Genomic DNA, 14,823 nt, shown 5'->3' on the forward strand with positions numbered 1-14,823 from the left:
AGTGCATGCAGAACACCAGCTGAGAGTGGACAGGAGTCCCTGACCAGCAGTAAAGAATATACAGAACCAGGCAAAACTTGATAGGAGGAAGGAACTAGGGGAAAAAACAGGAGTGTTAGTAGGACTGGACCTGCCCTCGGCGGGTGGGGGCACCGAAGCAGGGGTTTGATCCCCACATCAGGGCAACTGTCTGAGTCAGAGGAGAAACATTTAAGGCTGAGAGTGAAACAGCTGATCTGTGGCAGCCTCAATGGAATGAGAATCAGACAGTCCTTGCCGCACCCATACATACCCCAGACAGGGATGCAGGTCCCCTAGAAGGCACAGCAGCTGGGAACTGGAGTTTAGGGATTGTGGAGGAATCCTATGGCGAGGGCTGCTGTTGACCATGGAGAGAACAACTGGGGGGATGTGAGAGGAGATTGTGGTGGGAAATGCCTGTGGAGGAAATACAGGCAGCCATGGAAGCAAGGCAATACTACTGAGCCACATATAGAGAGTGGAGCCATCACCATAGCCTCTTTCGCCCAACATGCCAGCATCGACAGCTGAAGAATACAAAGGCTGGCCCATCAAACGCCTGACGCACTGAACTACAGAATAGGATCGCACCCAGGGTGCTCCTTTAAGTGCCTGACATGCCAATCTACAGAGTAGAGCCCCAGCCCGGGGGGGACCCGCTATGTGCCTAATGTACACAACAGAGAAGGCCCACAGGTAAGGGAGCCCTCTAAGTGCCTGAATGGGAAGAGCTACAGAGAAAGACTGGCCAAAGAGGCCTTCTGATCACCAGCTACAAGAAGCTCGAAAAAAGACTCTGATAGGGCCACAACTCCTGCAGTGGAGGCAGTCCGTGTCCCTGCACACTTGGTGATGCCAGGGTCCCCACAACCCAAGTAGCTGTGCCACCTTCACAATCAACCCTCACTGGGGCTAAGCTGCCACAGGAAAAACAGGCTTGTGTCCATGCATGTAGGGTTGCTCCATTCATGTCCATCTCTTGCAACCCTGTGGACTGTAGCCTGCCAGTCTTCTCTGTCAGGGGGGTTAGCCAGGAAAGAATACTGGAGTGTATTGGCCAATACTGGTTGCCATACCCCTCTAGAGCACTATATTTCCTGCTGCCCTAGCTACCAACTCTCCTGAGTACCTGGTGATGCCAGAACCCCTGTGACCCAAGCAGCTGCACCACCTCCACATCTGGCCCTCATTGGGGCAGACCTCAGTCCTCCAGGGCAGCCTCAGGAGTAACCCCAGTGGATGACTCACATGCAGAGGTGGAAATAAAACCACAATTGAAACCCAGGGGCAGTGTGGCTAAGGAAGAAGACCCAAAACCTTCCCACCAGCTGTACAAGCTGCAGATGAAATCCACACAATCAACTAGGCAGACTCTGTGACTATGGAATATATAAAAGGTCATTGAGAGCTCCCACAAAAGAAAATGCACTAGTTCTGATAGCTGTGGACATTGGAGGCAAGAACACAGAGTAGTAGGACCAGATTAGAATCTGAGCTGCCCCCACATCAGGTCCAGAGACCAGCACAGTGTTGGAGGGCATCCTAGGGAGGTGAGGTGGACTGTGACTCCCAGCGAGGGAAAGGACTCTGACAGCAGTGACTCAAGAAAACATTCATTATTCTTATGTTTTGACTTGTTCTGTAGATTCTTTTGGATGTTTTTCTTTTTCTTCCCCCCACCCCTGTTGTAATTTTCAATTTTATAGGCGCTATTAAATCTAATTAAGATTTTGGTTTGTTTTTTTTTTAGTCACACTTTTTTCTGTTATTATAAACCTCTGCCTCTACATTGGGTTTTTGCAGTTCTGTGGAGTTTTCCTTTTTTTTTTTCTTTCTTTCTTTGTTTTTTCTATTTTAATTTTTAAAGCTATTATTATTTATTCTACATATATGCCTTTGTTTGCTTTTCCTACTGTTCTTTCCCCCTTGCAGTTATTCTTTAATGTATATAAATCTTCTTTATCTACCTCTATTTAACTTTGCATATCTATTCTTTCTTTCCTTTCCTCTCAACACGTTTGTTACTTTTGTTTTCATTGCTTTATTCTCCACTTGCCATCTTGCTTTAGTTTTGTTTTCCAGTTTGTGCTTTAGTAAGCTTTGTTCTTAAATTGTAGATATAATTTTTGGTTTCTTTTGTTTGTTGGGTCAATCTATTGTACTTTATTTTCATCGGACTGTTTTGATTTTGCTTATGGGTTTATATGTATATGGGTATATTCCATTATTTTAATTATTATTTGCCTGATTTTGTAACTGCCATTTGCCTGGGGTTCATCTTTGGCTTCTTGTTTTTGAGTATTTGTTTTAATCTCATTTAATGCCATAACAAATCACTTGTGGAATCTTCATTCCTGACAGAGATCAAGCCCTGAACCTTTGGAATGGGAGTACTGACTGCAAGACCCTAGATAACTGGAGAACTAACCCTAGAGAGTATCAAATAGTGAGAACTCACACAAAAGAAACCACCTGAACACAAGACCCAGCATCACCCAACCACCTGTAGCACCCTCTGCAGGACACCTCATCTAAACAACAAACAAAACAAAAATACAAACCCAATCATCAGCAGACAGGATTACCAAACTCACTCAGCCTTGCCCATTAGAGGAAAAACAAACAAACAAACAAACAAAACATCTCAGCACAAATCTCACCATATACAAGGTTACACAAACCACTGGGCCAACCTTAGGAGGGCATGAGCCAAAAGGAAGAAAGAATTCAACCTTGAAGCCTGGGAAAAGGAGACCTCAAACAAACAAACAAAAAAGAAAGGAAAGGCAGAAAAATACTACACAAGTGAAGGAACAAAGTATAAACACAGAAGTCCAAATAAATGAAGAGGAAATAGTCAAACTACCTGAAAAAGAATTCAGAATAATGAGAGTAAAGATGATCAAAAACCTTGAAAACAAAATGGAGAAAATTCAAATATCAACTAACAAAGCTCTATAAGAATTAAAGAATAAGCATGCCGAAACAAACAACACAATTACTGAAATTAAAAATATGCTAGAAGGAATCAAGAGCAGAATATCTGAAGCAGAAGAACGAATCAGAGAGCTGGAAGATAAAATGGTGGAAATAACTTCTGAAGAGCAGAATAAGGTAAAAGGAATGAAAAGAACTGAGGATAGTCTGAGAGACCTCTGGGACAATATCAAACGTACCAACAGTCGAATTATAGGTGTCCCAGAAGAAGAAGAGAAAAAGAAAGGGTAGGAGAAAATTTTCCAAGAGATTATAGTTGAAAATTTCCCTAACATGGAAAAGGAAATAGCCAATCAAGTCCAAGAGGTGTAAGGAGTCCCATACAGGATCAATCCAAGGAGAAACATGCCAAGATACATACTAATCAAACCAACAAAGATTAAACACACACAAAAAAAGAATATTAAAAGCAGTAAGGGAAAAGCAACATGTGACATACAAGGTAAACCCCAGACATTTAACAGCTGATATTTCAGCAGAAACTCTGCAGGCCAGAAGGGAAGTTGTGAAAGGGAAAAATTTTAAAGTTAAAGTTAAAAATTTTAAATTTAAAGTTCTGAAAGGGAAAAATCTACAACCAAGATTACTGTACCCGGCAAGGATCTCATTCAAAATTGATGGAGAAATAAAAAGCTTTTCAGACAAGCAAAAGTTAAGAGAATTCAGTACCACCTAACCATACTTACATCAAATGTTAAAAGGACTTATATAGTCAGGAAATAGAACAGAAGAAAAAGATCTACAAAATCACACCCAAACAATTAAGAAAATGGCAATAGGAGCATATATATCAATAATTACTTTAAATATAAATGGATTAAAGGCTCCAACCAAAAGACACAGATTGGCTGAATGGATACAAAAACAAGACCCATATATATGCTATCTACAAGAAACCCACATCAGACCTAAAGACACATATAGACTGAAAGTGAGAGGATGGAAAAATATATTCCATGCAAACGGGAAGCAAAAGAAAGCTGGAGTATCAATCCTCATATCAGACAAAATAGACCTTAAAATAAAGAAGATTACAAGAGATAAGAAAGGACACTACATAATGATCAAGGGATCAATCCAAGAGGAAGACATAACAATTGTAAATATCTATGCACCCAACATAGAAGCACCTCAATACATAAGACAAACACTGCTGCTGCTGCTGCTGCTAAGTCACTTCAGTTGTATCCGATTCTGTGCGACCCCATAGACAGCAGCCCACCAGGCTCCCCCGTCCCTGGGATTCTCCAGGCAAGAACACTGGAGTGGGTTGCCATTTCCTTCTCCAATGCATGAACGTGAAAAGTGAAAGTGAAGTCGCTCAGTCGTGTCTGACTCTTAGCGACCCCATGGACTGCAGCCTACCAGGCTCCTCCACCCATGGGATTCTCCAGGCAAGAGTACTGGAGTGGGGTGCCATTAAGAAATTGACAGTAACACAATAATAGTAGGAGACTTTAACACCCCACTCACACCAATGGACAGATCATCAAAACAGAAAATTAATAAGGAAACACAAGTCTTAAATGATACATTAAATGAGATGGATCTCATTGATATCTTCAGCACATTCCATCCAAATGCAGAAAAATACACCTTCTTCTCAAGTGCACATGGAACATTCTCCAGGATAGACCACATCCTGGGTCACAGATCAAACCTCAGTAAATTTAAGAAAACTGAAATTATATCAAGCATCTTCTCTGACAACAATGCTATGAGACTGCTGCTGCTGCTGCTGCTGCTGCTGCTAAGTCGCTTCAGTCGTGTCCGACTCTGTGCGACCCCATGGACTGCAGCCCATCAGGCTCCCCCGTCCCTGGGATTCTCCAGGCAAGAACACTGGCGTGGGTTGCCATTGCCTTCTCCAATGCATGAAAGTGAAAAGTGAAAGTGAAGTTGCTCAGTTGCGTCTGACTTAGCGACCCCATGGACTGCAGCCTACCAGGCTCCTCCGTCCATGGGGTTTTCCAGGCAAGAGTACTGGAGTGGGGTGCCATTGCCTTCTCCAGCTATGAGACTGGATACCAATTACAAGCAAAATCTTTAAAAAACAGAAACACATGGAGAATAAATAATATGTTTCTAAATATCCAACAGGTTACTGAAGAAAGCAAAAGAGAAATAAAAAAAATTTCTAGAAACAAGTAACAATGAAAACACGACAACTGAAAACCTTTGGGATGCAGCAAAAGCAGTTCTAAGAGGGAAGTTTATAGCAATACAATCCTACCTCAAAAGACAAGAAAAACATCAAATAGACAACCTAACTCTACACTTAAAACAACTGGAAAAAGAAGAACAAAAAATATCCCAAAATTAGGAGAAGGAAAGAAATCATAAAGATCAGAGCAGAAATAATTGAAAAAGAATTGAAAGAAATAATAGTAAAGATTAATAGAACTAAAAGTTGGTTCTTTTAGAAGATAAAACTGACAAACCTTTAGCCAGACTCATCAAGAACAAAAGAGAGAAGAATCAAATCAATAAAATTAGAAATGAAAATGAGAGGTTACAATAATGTAGATAATTGTAGAAATACAAAGGAGTATAAGAGGCTATTATGAGCAACTGTATGGCAATAAAATGGATAACCTGGAATAAATGGACACATTCTTAGAAAATTCAATCTTCCAAGAATAAAACAGGAAGAAATAGAAATTATGAATGACCCAATTACAAGCACTGCAGTTGAAGCTGTGATTAAAAATCTTCCAAAAAACAAAAGCCCAGGACCAGGTGGCTTTACAGGAGAATTCCATCAAACATTTAGAGAAGAGCTAATGCCTATACTTCTAAAACTCTTTCAAAAAATTGCAGAGGAAAGAACACTTCCAAACTCATCCTACAAGGCCACTATCACTCTGATACCAAAACCAGACAAAGACAACACACAAAAAAAGAAAAGTACAGGTCAATATCACTGATGAACATAGATACAAAAATCCTCAACAAAATTTTAGCAAACAGAATTCAGCAACACATCAAAAAGCTCATACACCATGATCAAGTTGGGTTTGTTTCAGGGATGCAAGAATTCTTCATTATATGCAAATCAATCAATGTGATACATCATATTAACAAACTGAAACATAAAAAAATGATAATAGATGCAGAAAAAGCCTTTGACAAAATTCAGCACCCATTTATGATTAATACTCTTCAAAAAATGGGCATAGAAGGAACCTACCCAAACATAGTAAAGGCCATATATGAGAAGCCTACAGCACACATTATTGTCAATCGTGAAAAATTGAAAGCATTCCCCCTAAGATTAGGAACACGGCAAGGGTGTCCCCTTTCACCACTATCATTCAACGTAGTTCTGGAAGTCCTATCTACAGCAATCAGAGAAGAAAAAGAAATAAAAGGAATCCTGATCGAAAAAGAAGTAAACCTCTCACTGTTTGCAGATGACATGATACTGTACCTAAAAAACCCTAAAGATAGTATCAGCAATTACTTGTACTAACCAGTGAATTTAGCAAAGTTGCAGGATACAAAATCAATACACAGGAATCACTTGCATTTCTATATACTAACAATGAAAAATCAGAAAGGGAAATCAAGGAGTCAATCCCACTTACCACTGCAACAAAATGAATTAAATATCTAGGAATAAACTTACCTAAGGATAAAAATGACTGTACACAGAAAATTATAAGACACTGATGAAAGAAATCAAAGATGACATAAACAGATGGAGAGATATTCCATGTTCCTGGGTAGGAAGAATCAATATTGTGAAAATGACTATGCTACCAAATGCAATCTACAGATTCAATGTGATCCCTATCAAATCACCAATGGCATTTTTCACAGAACTAGAACAAAACATTTCACAATTCATATGGAACACACAAAAGACCCCAAATAGCCAAAGCAGTCTTGAGAAAGAAGAATGGAGCTGGTGGGATCAACCTTCCTGACTTCAGATTATACTACAAAGCTACAATCATCAAGACAGTATGGTACTGGCACAAAAACAGAAATATAGACCAATGGAACAAGATAGAAAGCCCAGCAATAAACCCATGAACCTACTTATTTTTCACAAAGGATGCAAGAATATACAATGGGGGCAAAGACAGCCTCTTCAATACATGGTGCTGTGAAAACTGGACAGCTACGTGTAAAAGAATAAATTAGAACACTTTCTAATACCATACACAAAGATAAGCTCAAAATGGATTAAAAACCTAAATGTAAGACCAGAAACTATAAAACTCTTAGAGGAAAACATAGGCAGAATACTTGATGACATAAATCAAAGCAAGAGCCTCTATGTCCCACCTCCTGGAGTAAAGGAAATAAAAATAAAAGTAAACAAGTGGGACCTGGTTAAACTTAAAAGCTTTTGCACAGCAAAGGAAACTATAAGCAAGGTAAAAAGACAACCCTCAGAATGGGAGAAAATGATATCAGATGAAACAACTGACAGGATTAATTTTCAAAATATACAAGCAGCTCATACAACTCAATACCAGAAAAACAAACAACCAATCAAAAAGTGGGAAAAGACCTAAACAGACATTTCTCCAAAGAAGACACATAGGTGGATAACAAACACATGAACAGATGTGCAAAATCACTCATTATTAGAGAAATGAAAATCAAAACTACAATGAGATATCACCTCACTCCAGTCAGAATGGCCATCATTAAAAAGTCTACAAACAATAAAGGCTGGCGAAGGTGTGGAGACAAGGGATCGCTCTTGCACTGTTTGTGGGAATGTAAATTGATATAGCCACTATGAAAGATGATGCAAAGATTCCTTAAAATACTAGGAATAAAACCACCATGTAACCCAGCAATCCCACTCCCTGGCATATGCCCTGAGGAAACCAAAATTGAAAAAGACACATATATCCATTGTTCACTGCAGCACTATCTACAATATCTAGAACATGGAAGCAACCTAGATATCCATCAACAGATGAATGGGTAAAGAAGTTGTGGTACATATACACAATGGAATATTACTCAGCCATAAAAAGGAACACGTTTGAGTCAGTTCTAATGAGGTGGATGAACCTAGAGTGAAGTAAGTCAAAAAGAGAAAGATAAATATTGTATTCCAACACATGTATACAGAATCTAGAAAAATGGTACTGAAGAATTTATTTACAGGGCAGCAATGGAGACGAACAAAGCTAGTGGAGGTGATGGAATTCCAGTTGAGCTATTTCAAATCCTGAAAGACAATGCTGTGAAAGTGCTGCACTCAATATGCCAGCAAATTTGGAAAACTCAGCAGTGGCCACAGGACTGGGAAAGGTCAGTTTTCATTCCAATCCCAAAGAAAGGCAATGCCAAAGAATGCACAAACTACTGCACAATTGCACTCATCTCACACACTAGTAAAGTCATGCTCAAAAGTCTCCAAGCCAGGCTTCAGCAATATGTGAACCGTGAACTTCCAGATGTTCAAGGTGGTTTTACAAAAGGCAGAGGAACAAGAGATCAAATTGCCAACATCCGCTGGATCATGGAAAAAGCAAGAGAGTTCCACAAAAACATCTATTTCTGCTTTATTGACTATGCCAAAGCCTTTGACTGTGTGGATCACAACAAACTGTGGAAAATTCTTAAAGAGATGGGAATACCAGACCACCTGACCTGCCTCTTGAGAAACCTCTATGCAGGCCAGGAAGCAACAGTTAGAACATGACATGGAACAAAAGACTGGTTCCAAATAGGAGAAGTGGTACATAAACACTGTATATTGTCACCCTGCTTATTTAACTTATATGCAGAGTACATCATGAGAAACGCTGGACTGGAAGAAGCACAAGCTGGAATCAAGATTGCCGGGAGAAATATCAATAACCTCCAATATGCAGATGACACCAGCCTTATGGCAGAAAGTGAAGAACTGAAGAGCCTCTTGATGAAAGTGAAAGAGGAGAGTGAAAAAGTTGGCTTAAAGCTCAACATTCAGAAAACTAAGATCATGGCATCTGGCCCCATCACTTCATGCCAAATAGATGGGGAAACAGTGGCTGACTTTATTTTTTGGGGCTCCAAAATCACTGCACATAGTGACTGCAGCCATGAAATTAAAAGATGCTTACTCCTTGGAAGGAAGGTTATGACCAACCTAGATAGCATATTCAAAAGCAGTGACATAACTTTGTCAACAAAGGTCTGTGTAGTCAAGGCTATGGTTTTTCCAGTGGTCCTGTATGGATGTGAGAGTTGGACTATAAAGAAACCTGAGCACCAAAGAATTGATGCCTTTGAACTGTGGTGTTGGAGAAGACTCGTGAAAGTCCCTTGGACTGCAAGGAGATCCAACCAGTCCATCCTAAAGGAGATCAGTCCTGGGTGTTCATCGGTAGGACTAATGTTGAAGCTGAAACTCCAATCCTTTGGCCATCTGATGCGAAGAGCTGACTCATTTGAAAAGACCCTGATGCTGGGAAAGATTGAGGGCAGGAGGAGAAGCGGACGACAAAGGATGAGATGGCTAAATGGCATCACCGACTCGATGGACATGAGTTTGGGTAGGCTCTGGGAGTTGGTGATGGACAGCGAGGCCTGGTGTGCTGTGGTTCATGGGGTCACAAAGAGTCGAACACGACTGAGCGACTTCACTTTCACTTTTCACTTTCATGCATTGGAGAAGGAAATGGCAACCCACTCCAGTGGTCTTGCCTGGAGAATCCCAGGGATGGGGGAGCCTGGTGGGCTGCCGTCCATGGGGTCGCACAGAGTCGGACACGACTGAAGCGACTTAGCAGCAGCAGCAGCATGCCTGATTCATGTTGAGCTTTGACAGAAAACAACAAAATTCTGTAAAGAAATTATCCTTCAATTAAAAAAAATTATATTTCCACATGAGTGGTGTGATATCTCTCTTTTTCTGACTTCACTTAATATGAAAATCTCAAGGATGTCCACGGTCTCCACTTTTACTCAACATGATTTCAGAAGTACTAGCTGCAGCAAGCAGAGATGATAAATAATGAAAGGATCCAAGTTGGAAAAGAAGTGAAACTGGCACTGTTTGCAGATGGCATGAAACTAGACACAGAAAAGCCTAAAGATGCTACCAGAAAACTACTAGAGCTCATCAATGAATTGGTAAATTTGCAGGATACAAGATTAATACCCAGTGATTTTCTTAATGGAATCTGGGAATGCATCTGTTGCCTCTTGATTTCTCAAAAGCTGCTTCTACTATTATTTTGATATTTTAAGTCAAACCTCTTTCTAAAATTATCAGACCATCCTTTACTGGGATAAAATTCTCTAGCTTTAGATCCTTTACCACCCTTTTGCTTTACAAGCTATATTTTCAATACAAGATAAAAAGGTATTTCACAAAAAGCACAAGGTTTTCACACCTGCTGGTGTAGCTGCAGTGATGGCTTCTTAAATTTCCTTTTCTTTTTCTTACAGTGGTCCTTATGCTGGATTCATTCATCTTGAAATGGTGGCAACCATGATTGCAGACCCAAACTGTGGTACACAACAAGCAATTCAACTTTTTTGCATAATGTCGTGACTTCTCTCTGCTTCTTGAGAGCACTTCCAGCACCACTAGGGGCACTTCATATGAGTCCTATCATTTTATTCAAGGTTTACAATGTATCATAGTAAACAGAATGAGAACTACCTGAAAACCATTGGTGATCAGTTTTTTGAGATCACAATTTACTACTGAAACTGCTCATCAGGGACGAACAGTGCTATTCATGGTCCATAAGTGTGTGTGTCTGTGTGCGTGCACATAACTTTTGATAAATTTCATCTTTTCATATTTGTGTATATTTTATGGTTCAGTTCAGTTCAGTCACTCAGTCGTGTCTGACTTTTGTGACCCCATGAATCGCAGCACATCAGGCCTCCCTGTCCATCACAAAACTCCCAGAGTTCACTCAGACTCACGTCCATCGAGTCAGTGATGCTATTCTAGCCATCTCATCCTCTGTCCTCCCCTTCTCCTCCTGCCCCCAATCCCTCCCAGCATCAGAGTCTTTTCCAATGAGTCAACTCTTTGCATGAGGTGGCCAAAGTACTAGAGTTTCAGCTTCAGCATCATTCCTTCCAAAGAAATCCCAGGGCTGATCTCCTTCAGAATGGACTGGTTGGATCTCCTTGCAGTCCAAGGGACTCTAAGAGTCTTCTCCAACACCACAGTTCAGAAGCATCAATTCTTAGGCGCTCAGCCTTCTTCACAGTCCAACTCTCACATCCATACATGACCACAGGAAAAACTATAGTGTTGACTAGACGGACCTTTGTTGACAAAGTAATGTCTCTGCTTTTGAATATGCTATCTAAGTTGGTCATAACTTTCCTTCCAAGGAGTAAGCGTCTTTTAATTTCATGGCTGCAGTCACCATCTGCAGTGATTTTGGAGCCCAAAAAATAAAGTCTGACACTGTTTCCACTGTTTCCCCATCTATTTCCCATGAAGTGATAAAATAGACTAGCATCTACATAAATTTTATGCATCCATGACAGCTTTTTCTTAATCTTTTTATATTTCTAGGCTATGTGAGTCACCTGTTTTTTCAAGTCATCTCAAATCTCTGAATAGTTTTCCAATGTATTTATTGAAAAAAATTCATCTATATGTGGACCTGCACAGTTCAAATTTGTGTGGTTCAAGGGTCGACTACATACAAAGAAGTGGCAATGCTGAGTCGTACGATAGTTACAGTTGTGATTTTCTGAGGAACCTCCACACTTCTTTTCCATAGTGGCTGTGCCAATTTATATTCCCAGCAACTGTGTGCAAAGGTTCCCTTTTCTCAACACCCTTGCCAAAACGTGTTATCACTTGGCTTTTTGATAATAGCTCTCCCAACAGGTATGAGGTGATCTCTTACTGTGGTGTGGATTATCATCTCTCTGGTGGTTAGTGATGCTGAGCTCCTTTTCATATAGCTGTTGGCCATTTGTATGTCTTCTTTGGAAAATATTTAGGTTCTTTGCTCCTTTTTTAGTTATTTTCAATTAATTAGTCTGTTATTGAGTTGTCTGAGTTCCTTTTATATTAATTTACCAGATATATGGCTTGCAAACTTTTTCTCCTATTCCACCTTTTCATGTAGTTGATTGTTTCCATTGCTATACAGAATCTTTTTAATTTGATGTAGTGCCATTTATTTTTGTTTTTCTTGCCTGTGTTTCTGTTGTCAAATTAAAAACAACAACAACAACAACAAAACTAAAATCCCCAGAACATTGCCAAGACAAATGACAAAGCGTTCTCCCCTATGTTTTCTTCTAACTGTTTTAAGGTTTCTGATCTCATTTTTAAGTCTTAAATCCATTTTACATTTTTTTGAGTATGATGTAAGATACGACTCCAGTTTGATACTTTTCATGCAAATATTCAGTTTTCTCAACACTATTTGTTGACGGAGGATACTGTCTTTTTCACTGTGTATTCTTAGTGCCTTTGTCAAAGATTACTTGACTATATGTGCATGGTTGTATTTCTAGGCTCTATTCTGTTCCATTGGTCTGTGTATCTATGTATATGCTGGTATCATATTGTCTTGAACAAAGGCAAGAAGAGCCAGGCTTCCACCTTTGCTCGTCTTTCTCAACATTATTTTGTCTATCCAAGGTCTTTTGTGGTTTCATAAGAATTTTAGCATTTCTATTTCTCTGGAAAATTCCAGTGGAATTATGACACACAGTACATTAAGTCTGTAGATCACTTTGGGCAGTATGGATATTTTAACAGTATGACTTCTTCCAATCCATATACTTGGGACATCTTTTTATTTGTGTCTTTTCCAATTTGTTCCATCGGTGTCTTGTTGCCTTCAGTGTATAGATATTTCACTTCCTGGATTAAATTTATTTCTAAGTATTTTATTCTTTTTGACATATTTGAAACAGAACTGTTTTCTTAATTTCTTTTTCAGATAGTTTGTTGTCAGTATTTAGAAACACAACTCACTTTTCTGTGTTATTTTGTGTCCTGCACCTTTCTTGAATACATTTCTTAGTACTAACAGTTTCCTGGACACTCAAAACATTCACCCCACTGTCACTTTCCCCTACCAGGAAAGGTCACAATCTCTTTTGGTACCAAGCTGTACCAGCCCCAGACAGGGGGTGGTGCCAATAGAGTCAAGTCACTGTGCTTATGCATTGCAAGTGCAGCTGATCTAAGTTTTATGCTTACCTGTGGTACTGCAATTTCTTAATTGGGTTCTAGACCTTCTATAAAGGTTTTTTGTTACTTATACAATTTTAACATCTGGGCTGCTGAGGGGAAACAGGGGCTGGGAATTCCTGTTCCACTGTATTGCAGATGCCACACAGTCAAGACCCTTTTCTTTATTTCCTGATATCAACAATTTCACTTAGTCTTCATTCACATTGGCAAGAAACTCCCAATACGTTTGACATATTATCTTTCTCTGAATCACAGAGATTCAAGGATTTCTGATTCATTATCTGATTCATTATAGAAAATACCAAAAGCTTTATACTTATACTGAAAAACTGTAATAAATGGGATATACTTTGTTCATAAACACAGATACGGGAGTCAAACCTTCAATTACAAGGAAGAATATTTCAATACTATGAAAAAGAAAGCCCTAAGCAGAAAAAGATACATATCCCAGTTACTGAAGTCAAGCAAGAGCAAAAAAAGACATACAATGTATTCCCTTAAGCTCCATCTTGGCACTCAATTACTTGGAATACTTACTTCTCTTTTCAACCTCATGATGAAGGATCTGCACTGGATGTCACTATGTGGGAGGAGCTGGAGGACTTAGATCTGGAACGTGCCCTACCCATGGCAGTAGCACTCTCTCTTAGCTCTCAAGGGCTCTCTCTACCTCATCCTATGATGGAATTCAGGACCTCCGAGGGCTGACAGCAGCAAGTGGACACTACAGAACCCCAGTGGTTCTGGGTGGCTATTTCTTTCACTTCTTATTAAGGGGCTTCACATATATATTTGACAATTCCTACTCTGACCTGAGATTGCCCTCCTTAGACAAAAGGTTTCAAGTCCCTGACAACTATACTATGACAACAGACAAATGCAAGTCTGGCCTTTATACCAGGCCTTCTTCTTCTTCTTGTTGTTGAATTGCTAAGTCATGTCTGACTCTCTTGTGACTCCATGGACTGTACCCCGCCAGGCTCCTTTGTCCATGGGATATTCCAAGGAAGAATTCTAGGCTGGGTTGCCATTTCCTCCTCCAGGGGATCTTCCTGACCCAGAGACTGAGTCGGCCATTTGTATGTCTTCTTTGGAAAATACTTAGGTCAAGAGAGATGTTCAACTTGAGGTCTCTCCCTGGAACCTTCTTATACCTAATATTCCTGGGTGTGCTTTCCTCAGTCCAGATGTATGGGTGTCCCCCTATAAGCCCTTGCCCCTTTGATTAAAGGCTTCTTAGGAAATGCCACATCCCTGAAAAGCCCCGATCAGTTTCCCTACTCCAAACCTTGCAGAGAAGGAGTCCCTGTCCTAGGAGTGATAAGAGATGGGAAATCCATGGCATAAATAAGGGGGCCCAGGTAGAGACCTGTGAGAGAAACAAAACGTGGTAACCTGGCCCTCTGTCCTTCAGCCAGACTTCTCAGGCAACCTCTGTTCTAATAAATAAACTTTATATTTTAGATCTAATGATATTTTTTATACAAAAAAATGGTAATGTGATGATTGTTTTGTGAGTCCTTGATCTTTAAGCGTATCTGAAACCTCATATGTATGCATAGATGATCTTATTGCTAGCAAATATTATCTCTTTTTTCCTCTCTTCATATGTCACATTTGTTTTGGCATTATTATTATTATTGCTCTGGCTA

Source organism: Bubalus kerabau, chromosome X (assembly GCF_029407905.1).
Source record: "Bubalus kerabau isolate K-KA32 ecotype Philippines breed swamp buffalo chromosome X, PCC_UOA_SB_1v2, whole genome shotgun sequence".
NCBI classification, from domain to species: domain Eukaryota; kingdom Metazoa; phylum Chordata; class Mammalia; order Artiodactyla; family Bovidae; genus Bubalus; species Bubalus kerabau.